The 10291-nt window shown below is 41.1% G+C and overlaps 1 long non-coding RNA gene across 1 annotated transcript; it reads left to right on the top strand.

The window, feature by feature from the left end:
- The first annotated feature begins 126 nt into the window (after positions 1 to 126).
- On the top strand, positions 127 to 9247 carry LOC139998831 (uncharacterized). The gene is made up of 7 exons (XR_011803831.1): positions 127 to 5721; positions 6106 to 6275; positions 6748 to 6808; positions 7250 to 7525; positions 7800 to 7920; positions 8629 to 8830; positions 8914 to 9247. It is a non-coding gene; the product is annotated as an uncharacterized lncRNA (long non-coding RNA).
- The last annotated feature ends 1044 nt before the right edge of the window (positions 9248 to 10291 follow it).

Raw genomic sequence — 10291 nt, forward strand, 5'->3', positions numbered from 1 at the left:
TGTGACTTGGCTTCATGTTGCAGGGCAACCTCAGATCACAGGGACTAAGCTGTTTTCAGGTGAAATGGAACTGGAAGATGTGCTTCAGGAATGTACTGAATGTACTCCAACAGGTAATAGGCTTAGTTTGAAGAAAAACTGTCTATAATGCACATAGCATGGACTCAGCCCTAATTATTTACTGTATAATTATGTAGTTCTTCATTACTTACAGATGTAGCGTATGATAGATGTATGTTATTGCAAGGATACTGATACATGGTAGTTGCCAGTTTTTATTTTCTTCGTCAGTATGTTGTGCCAGTCAAGTCTGACTCCCTTGATGAAATATGTATGTGTTTAGATATTCAAAGCAATCCTGGAACAGCAATTGTATAAAAAAAAACAGCCATGCCAGTACAACTGTACTTTCAACAGAGGACAAATGAGCAATGCTGCTGGGGAAACCAAAGGTAGTTATGCTTGCAGTTTTGTTCATATAAGTGCATTTACACATGTACTTTTGGCAGCCAAAGCTTATGCTCCCAATTCACATCTCAGTGGCACCAGCAGTATATTCAGCATTCTAAGCTAAGTAATTGGTGCCACAGTTTCTTTGCTGTAGTTCACAGCAGTCCTACGGAACAGCAAAGAATGCTTTATCACATGGGTTTAAATTTAAAACAACGCAATATGTAATGAGACTTGACAGAAGTCACTGGCTGGAGTAGTTTTAGGAGGATGTGAAATGTGTACAGTAGAAGTAGTTGGCAGTAGAGTACTACTACAGCTCTTGAAAATTAATGGAGGTTGGCTTGCAGGGCTAGCTGAACAACTAAATGGTAGCATACGGTAGAGGTGGCTGACAGGAGAGCAGTCATAAAGATGGTTCAGAGGATTTGTTTTTTATGCTTAAATTTATCTTTTCTAGAATAGTTCAAATAACTTTACAAATAACAGGTAAGTATTACCTATTCAGATGAAGGGACCTACACAAAACAAAGTATTAAAACTGGTATTCTGTCTCATATCAATATGACTTAAATTCTTCTCTTGTTATGCAAACCATGCAGAAGTTGAATGTATTTAATGGATATTCAGCCCTAGGAACAAGTTTGGTCTATATGTCACAGGGAGATTGAATGTGGAGCTAACTAGGTGCTCTCATTCTGCTAGTGAGAACTGCTTGAAGCAGTGTGTGTATTCCATGATAGAGGAGAGGGAAAGAGCCTTGCCATTGAACAAGTCTCATATTTAAACTGCATTTGTATCTGCCTTGTGAGTTTTCTATAAAAGTAGTAGCTGATTGAGTGACATTGCTGTCACTTAAAAGTACGTATCAAGGAGAAATTCATATCTGTTGTTGTACTTGGGTGCTTTTATTACGAGAACATTCATATGTGTGTACATACATTAATGTATATTTTTAGTAAAACATGACCTGTGGGCTGTAACAGGGAGGAACTGCTACATTTCATTTGACCTTAGTTAGTCATCATGTCCCACGTCAGTAATGTTTTCTTTAGAGAAGTGTTTGTCTTGTTGAACAAAATGCTGACAGAACAATCTGAAGCTTTAGAGAAGTAACCTAGTCAGCTGAAGTTTCTCTAACAGAAGTCAGAAGTTATGATTCTGTAGATGGCATCCATACAGGTTTGAGCAAAACTGAACTGCCAAGTGCAAAATGAGTAATTCCCTGGTAGCATTGAGCCAAAGGATGTTTACTTTGGCTATTATCTGTAGCAGTCAACCACCTCTGACATTAGAGGACTATTTGAGCTTACACATGGAGTACCCTCGACATCTTTCCATGGCTGCCACATGTTGGCTGATAGGTTCGTTTGAAGAAATCAGCTTTCAGGAAAAGTGAGATGACAATGTACAGTGTAAGCAGATCTATTTGATTGTCCTGTCCCCTCCCATTCCACTTTAGCTAATGCATGGTGGCAGTTCCCACTTTTCTGTATGATACTTGCTGTCTCCATTTAAAAATGCGATGGATTTACCGTTCTCTGGCAAATGAGACATTATCTTGAAACTTGGAGAAAATCACAGCTCTGATATCACTTTATTTAGCTTTAAGTGTGTAACTTGGGTATCTACGTGAGGAACCTGAGCTCTTTCATATAATCAATGCAGGAGGCTTATTGACTTCTGTGTACTTCAGAACCTGCTTCTCTCTCTGGACGGGCAAACTGAATGAGGTGCCTGAAATTAAATGTCGTGAACCTTCTAAGAATTTATGAATAAAGTCTGCATTAGGTTTCCTTACAGAACTGGATGCTTGATTTGATATGCAATGTATTCAGACCAGATTCAAACTACAAATAAGTAATCTGAGTATAGATGCCTCTAAGGCACATAAATCCTCAGATTCACCCTTGGAGCCTGAGAGAAATCTAAGTGAACGCAGTACAAAGAATCCTATTGGGTACTGATTTGTTATGAATTGTCCCTAGTACAACAAGTGTCACTTAGTATTTATTGTATATACTTGTTCTTATGCTCCTACAAGAATAATTTTCGTGTGAATTGGTTTGTTTGTGGAATATTTTAATTGCATCTTATTTTAACTTTCCATGTTTGAGAGTTATATCAGACTTCTAATTTATATATCTGCATTTGGAGTGTTACTTGAAAGTACAGAAAGCTCAGTCACTTGCACTCTGGTCTAGTATGCTGAGGTGCCAAGCAAACAGGCTGCAGGGACACATTTCCCTGTGTGTTCAAAGGTTATTTCTTAGAGGTGCGGAAGTATGGATATAGTCTGGAATCAATTGGCCTCCCCTTCTCCGTGTGATGTGGCTGAAATGTGAATACTTTATAGTCACCTGAGTAGCACTTATATTAAAAATGGGACTGTTTTAATAACATCACTAAGGACATATTTTTTTGTTAAATAGAGATCCATATATCTGAGTGCAAACCAGCATGCTGTGGGCTGTATCTAGAGTGACTCAGGGCCACTAATCTTGTCATTATAGTTTCCATCTGCTCAAAATACATTGTAAAATATGCAAATCTGTTTCATACCTCAAATCTTTTACACCTTGATGATTAGTGTTTCAGGTGTGTTTGGTGATATTGTATAGGCTCACTTTAGAACAGAATAAATCTTGTGGTTAAAAATTAATGAGAACAAAATAGATGACATCTTATCTGTCAACCTTTTGTTATGTTGGAGCATCTTGTTAACTGAGACATCCTGTTATCTGCCGACCCTCAGTTAGGCCGAAAGCCAACTCAGCTTGGAAAACAACTGATTCTTCCTACGTGGCATTTTTTAAGCAAAAGGTGAAAAGTGCATCACGAGGAAGACCTACTTCCTCCCAAAGAGCACGGCCCATGTCCTGAAGACCCCAGCCCACAATTCTTGAAAGGCTTTGCGCAAGCGCAAGGACTGATGAGCTAATTAGCATACGAAGTGAGAGTAGGTGGGTTTAGGTAATGAATATGTATAGGTGTTAATAGAATATTCATTGTTTTGCTGTATAAATATGAGATAGTTTGTCACTCTGAACATGCACGATAGGCGGAGAGATCCCCCGTGCATCCAGCACTGCAATAAAGAATATACCACTTAAGGAAATTTCAGCTTCAATCTTTGAATCATTGGAAAGAGAAGTCATATTAATTTTTCTAAACTGAACATTTTCAGGAAGTAAAACACCTTCTCTCCCCTCTCCCCAAAGGGCTGTTACTTTACCAAAGTAAAAGTAATGATGCAGGCCGAGGAAAATATTGTCCTCTAGTAGATCCAACTGCTGGAACAGCACAGTATGTGCTGCGGCTACTGGCATTCATTCGAAGAATATGAAAGACATTGGCTCCACCTAATTTTCACTTCAATGAATGCAGCCTGTTAACTGTACTAGGAAGCCTGTAGTAATTTTCCTAATAGGCTTGTCTTCAGTATTTTGTGTTGACAGCAATTGTTTCTGTTAAGCCTTTATTTATCTTGCATATGTAAATCCTGCCGTGGGGAAATGATTTTTTTTTCCTGATGGTAACGATGCTTCCTGATAGTATTGTTATAAACCCTGATTGCACTATGCAGGTGGACCTACACACTTCTGATTCAGAAGTCGAGATGAAAGATAACATTTCCTTATGCATGTTTGACAACTTTCTCATGAGAAGTCCAGTCAAAAATATTTGGGTAAACTTGCTACTAGTCAAACGTAGATCAGATGTAGTTCTCCAGGGTTCTGTGTCTTCTGTGGGTAGATAGAGCAGGGCAAAGGTTATCTTGTATGCTAGTTTTCATTGTAAAAGCATTTAAGATTTGGTATTAACAGCTATACGAGCTTAGTGTCTTAGGGGTGAGAATGTGCTCCACGTCAGATGGTACTACCAATAGAAGTGGGTGAGTGGGCTTAAAGATTCTCCAGTTTTACTAATCCATGTCTAGTTACACAGACATGCTACTTAAAGACATGTTTGAGAAGTCATATGGGCTTTATGGGTTAAAAGTTAACCATGATTTTAACGTTGTTTTGATGTTATCATTGATGTGCTACTGGATTTCTTGCTTCTAAAGTGAGAAGTAAACTTCCCAGTGTTACCAGTGTCTCAAAGCATCAGCTGTTTCATTGTTGCTGTAATTCCTAGTATTATGATTCTATGAAAATAGAAACAATGAGAAAACCTAAAATGCCAGTTATATTTTCCACTTCTAAAGCACTGCATTTTACTTGTTATATCTCTATATAAAGCCGTCTCTCTTCCAATCCCAAGTAAGTGAAATATTACAGCTTGTCTATGTACAAAAAAAAAATATTTTTTGCAATATGAAATACTCATTGCAATCCTTCTTGTATACAGTTACAACGTGGATGCAAAGAAGTCATGATGCTTGCTTTTTTGTAGACCCTTTGAAACGGACAATCTTCTTCTGTCAGCGTTAGCAATTTATCAGCTGTATCTCATTGCCTCATATACAGCAAATGCCAACACCAGCTCAAATTCTGTATGTAAACATGAGGTTTTTTCCCCATGCTTTGAAGGCTGAAACACAATGTAAATGGCTGCTTTGCAAGCCGAGGGTATTTATTTAGTCTGAAGTGGTTTACTTAAATTATGACTGCTTTTATTTTAACAAACAGCTCCGAAATAATGGCTTGAGTGCAGAAGCCTGTTAAAAAGAACAAAAAATTAGATTGTTTTCAGTTTGGGGGCAGCTTTAAAAGATGCAAGCCAATTTCAGTACCCTTATTGTATTGTTATAGTACTATGAAATTATGCCTGATAAATACTACATCAGTGTACAATAACACAACACCTCTCATTAGGGACGTTGGTCTTGTCAGACCAAAGAGGAAGACAAGAGATCCCCCTCAAAATGAGGACCTTTAAAAAATGAGGACCTCTCCAAGGAGGCCCCCACTTTAAAGATGAGGGTAATGTTATAATATATAGTAATAGTTTAAAATCAGAGACATGAGATGAGTGAAATGCAAACAGAAAAAGATTCTCATGTCCTAAAATTGGGCACAGTGGTACTTCTCTAGCTGTTTCTGAGACATACGCGTTAGCAACAGAGATTGTTGTGCCGTCACTGGGAGGCGCCTGCGGTGATGACTTCAGAAACAGAACTGAATTATGTCACCACAGCACTTTGGGAACAGCTGCCTCTGCGCACGTTTAGCTGGGAGGGACAGAGAAGGGTGCTGGATGTGATGAAACCACGTGAGGATTTGTGGATCTCCCCTTGAGGTGCACAGAGAAGGCCCATGCCCTTCTGTAAGTGTTTTGATGCTTGGCTGAGGAAAAAAGTGTGTTTTTTTTTTTTGTTTTTTTGGTTTTTTTTGTTAAGCATAAGCAAGAGGCTTAAGAGTATTCCTGCCACGTTAAAATTCAGGACAGCCATGTACTTCATCACATGGGCTGGCCTGTTGAGTAGTGTCTCAGGCTGTGGTGTATGAAGATGCACTCCATCTGCTTTCAGGCTAGCACTTGCAGCGGGCAAGCTGCCTGACCTTAATATTTTTCGTTTCATTTGTCACCTGGGTTTTCACCTGAGTTTTGCTTGTTCCCCACAATTCATTCCTTCTTGGTCTTGGGAAAAAAAAAATAAATAAATAAAAGGAGTTCCTTTCCATTAATTACATGTTCTTAACTTTACAGATTTGGTTATTGACCTGGAAGGCAAATATCTGGGCAGACTGTAAGACTTATGCTCGCAGCATGGGACAGCTCTCGTAAAGGTGATTCAGGGTAGCTTCTGGAAAACAAGACATCAGATCTCCAAAACAGCTTTCTTTGTGCTAATGTAGGAAGAGCGAGTAAGAGTCAAGGTAAGAGTCCAGATACCGTAAGAAGCGGAAGGTGTGAAGGAAACTTCCTTCTGGCTGATACAGCTCCATATCTAGTTGTCAAGTATGAAGAGAGCAGCTCTAAGTTTCTGGGGGAGAGGAAAACAAAGAGGCTGGGAGATTGTACAAAGAAAAAAATGGGATGAGCTATTTCAGGGAATCATAGTAACTGGAAACAGAGGTTGGAAGAGTGCTTTAAGCCAAGACAGAAACTTTTTAAAACTAAAACCTAGGAGTTGGATGAACCAAGAAATGAATCCCTTTTGATTATGCAGTTGTGTCCAGTGTTATCTCAGGAAATATGGTTTCCACATAAAATGTATCTGGGGCTTGAAGTTTTCCTAACGCCCTTCTCTGTGTATTCCCTACTGTTTGGTAAGCGCTGAGGTCGCACTGCAGACAGCAGCACGTCCTCTCCCCACTACTTATCTGTCTGTTTTCACAACATGTCTAGGAACAGAATGGCTTGGACACAACTGCGCCTATGACCGAGTTCATTCAAGCTGGTGGACAAGGTAAAAGCTCTGGGCAAGCGAAGGGGAGGGATGGACATACAATATGATCACTTTAATCTCATTCCTCTAAGAATCCTTGCTGAGAAAACAAAAAAAAAAAAAAAACAGAATCAAAAAGAACAGAACAGAGCAAATGAAGCAAGCAGCTAGCTTGCTGGAGACATGGGCTGGGAAACAGTGAAAACACTTGCAGACAAAAAACATACCAAAGGACTAACTCTTTGAGCTTAATTCTACTCAAACAGCATAACCTCAAACTCCTGTTTCTGTTCGTAACAGGCTGTTACAGTAACATGTCACATTGGATGACTTTGCAGCATAGATGTCAGGAATGCAGCTTGGGATCACCTCCTTCTGCTGAGAGTTCAGTTTGAAGGGATGAGCAAGTAATTTTTCCTGGGTTGACGGAAATCTAAAGTCTGTGTTCTAACACTCTTACAGACACTTCTCTGTCCATCGGCCTGTCCTGCCAACTCCGGTGTGAGTGTGAAGTTGTGGCAAGAGGGCTTTCCCAGTCCTATTTGACCTGGTGGACACCAGCTTTCCTAGGAAATTGCTGATGTTGCTGAGGAGGCAGCAGTATCACAGCCCTTGTCGATGAAGGTACAACAAGCTGGGGAGGCTTTGGCATTTCTGCACAATGCTGCTCCCTGATTGTCACTCAAGACTCAGATTCTGAAAGAAGCAAAGCAAGCTAGAGGAAAACTGTATGTCCCGGTAATTTTCTTTCTTTTTATTTTTTCATTCTTCACTTGTAAGAAAATCTAAGTCTTTAAACCATTTGTTTGCAAACACAGCTTAATGGAAATGCTTTATGGGTGTGCTCCTTCACCTTGTTTGGAACCTGCTTAACCTGGCTTCAGCTATAGGACACCTATGCTCAAATTTATGCTTCCCATGATCAAGCGGTGTTCTTTCAGTATGCTTTTCTGTGATGGTTGCAGGTGAGGTTGAAAAGAGTTGTCAGTACGATTCTTCGTTTCCTTTGCAGTATCCAAAACTCCGTGTTACAGCGGATCTTCTGCTCTGATCTGAAAAGCTTCACAGGCCAAAAGAGAATTGAGATGACGAAGGAAATAGAGAATGCTGACCAATATTTCCAATTACCACCTGTAAGTTTTGTGAAAGAACCCGGTGCATTTCTGTAGTGGTAGAAAGTTAATAAAATCATGATCGTGCACTTGAAGGCAAGCAATGCTATAAAAATGAAGAATGCAAGGCCCTACTTAAGGACAATCTTCAGGCTGCTTCTAGATCAACAGCTTATTTGGGTCTTCCACAACCTCATCTCCGCTTGCTTAGAAGTTGTGAAGGCCGGAAGCACACTCCGTGTTTTTCATCCCCTCTGTGTATCTTTTCCCTGACAGCAACTTCTGTCTTGGCTCTTCACATCCAGCCAGAGCAGTTTCTTTGCCTCCGCAACCTGCAGGCTGTCCTCTCGTGTGTACCTGTGGTGGGCTGAGGGTAATGCTTGTAACGCCCACAGATGCTGTATTCACTAGGACTTTTAGAAAAGAGAGCAAGAAGCTAATGTGCGCAGCAGTTTCTTAGGTTTCTGTATCTCTCTCTCTCTCTCTCTGCGTATATATTTCATTACTTATTTACTTGTTTAAAGATCCTTTAAATACAGTAGATACTTAAAGAAAGCTTACTTGTTCTTCTCCTTTACTTGTTTTTAACGTTTACTTTTCTAACCAATCCTTAATGTTACAACATTGGCTTTATTTAGTTCTCAGTCCTTAGAAGTTCTCAAAGCACATCAGTGATTTCTCTATTTCTCAGTCTTTCCATCTGCATTGAGACCTCTTATCTTAATTTAGGTATTAGGTGAAGAAGAACACTGAAACCAGCTGAAGCCGTATCGGACACATGCTTCTGCCAGGAAGTAATTCAGAGTGATTCCACGGTGTACTTCAGACAGGTTTGCTCTGGTCCTCTGGACTCAGCATCCCCAAGGGATATTTCAGAGCTCTCGGAAGGACCTGTCGTCATCTCTGACACTGCAGCCTCCATTAGGAACGGGTAAATATTCCTTGCCCTTGTGGAAAGGAACTACTCACTTAGCTGTTTCTAACCCAAATCTCTTTGTTGTCTTCTATTGACAGACACCACCTGGCTAGCCAAGCTAAACCACTGAAAATGGAAGGAGTGGGACTACTTGCAAACCCTGCTGCTGCTTCTAAGCAGAACTGCGCTGTAGGTGGGGACACAGCAAGAGGACACGTCCAGGCCAGCGTGGAACTGAAAGGCACCTGTCTGAGCCACAGAACAAAGTCAGCGATTCCCAGTTGGAGACTGTTGCTCATCTAGTGCCACAGCAGCTGGAGCGCTTCTGGTTGCTGCTGATGGGTTCCAGTGAATCAGCCAGGGATAGGAGCTACGAGAACGACTGAAGCGATCTGAACTTACCTGAAAGAAAGAAGACAAGAGGGGAGGGAAGGGGAGGGAATAAAAGGAAGGGAGGGGAGGGAATAAAAGGAAGGGAGGGGAGGGAATAAAAGGAAGGGAGGGGAGGGAATAAAAGGAAGGGAGGGGAGGGAATAAAAGGAAGGGAGGGGGGACGGGAGCGTAGTGTAGCATAGCGTAGTGTAGCATAGCGTAGTGTAGCATAGCGTAGTGTAGCATAGCGTAGTGTAGCATAGCGTAGTGTAGCATAGCGTAGTGTAGCATAGCGTAGTGTAGCATAGCGTAGTGTAGCATAGCGTAGTGTAGCATAGCGTAGTGTAGCATAGCGTAGTGTAGCATAGCGTAGTGTAGCATAGCGTAGTGTAGCATAGCGTAGTGTAGCATAGCGTAGTGTAGCATAGCGTAGTGTAGCATAGCGTAGTGTAGCATAGCGTAGTGTAGCATAGCGTAGTGTAGCATAGCGTAGTGTAGCATAGCGTAGTGTAGCATAGCGTAGTGTAGCATAGCGTAGTGTAGCATAGCGTAGTGTAGCATAGCGTAGTGTAGCATAGCGTAGTGTAGCATAGCGTAGTGTAGCATAGCGTAGTGTAGCATAGCGTAGTGTAGCATAGCGTAGTGTAGCATAGCGTAGTGTAGCATAGCGTAGTGTAGCATAGCGTAGTGTAGCATAGCGTAGTGTAGCATAGCGTAGTGTAGCATAGCGTAGTGTAGCATAGCGTAGTGTAGCATAGCGTAGTGTAGCATAGCGTAGTGTAGCATAGCGTAGTGTAGCATAGCGTAGTGTAGCATAGCGTAGTGTAGCATAGCGTAGTGTAGCATAGCGTAGTGTAGCATAGCGTAGTGTAGCATAGCGTAGTGTAGCATAGCGTAGTGTAGCATAGCGTAGTGTAGCATAGCGTAGTGTAGCATAGCGTAGTGTAGCATAGCGTAGTGTAGCATAGCGTAGTGTAGCATAGCGTAGTGTAGCATAGCGTAGTGTAGCATAGCGTAGTGTAGCATAGCGTAGTGTAGCATAGCGTAGTGTAGCATAGCGTAGTGTAGCATAGCGTAGTGTAGCATAGCGTAGTGTAGCATAGC

This window comes from Anas platyrhynchos, chromosome 16, assembly GCF_047663525.1.
Source record: "Anas platyrhynchos isolate ZD024472 breed Pekin duck chromosome 16, IASCAAS_PekinDuck_T2T, whole genome shotgun sequence".
NCBI classification, from domain to species: Eukaryota; Metazoa; Chordata; class Aves; order Anseriformes; family Anatidae; genus Anas; species Anas platyrhynchos.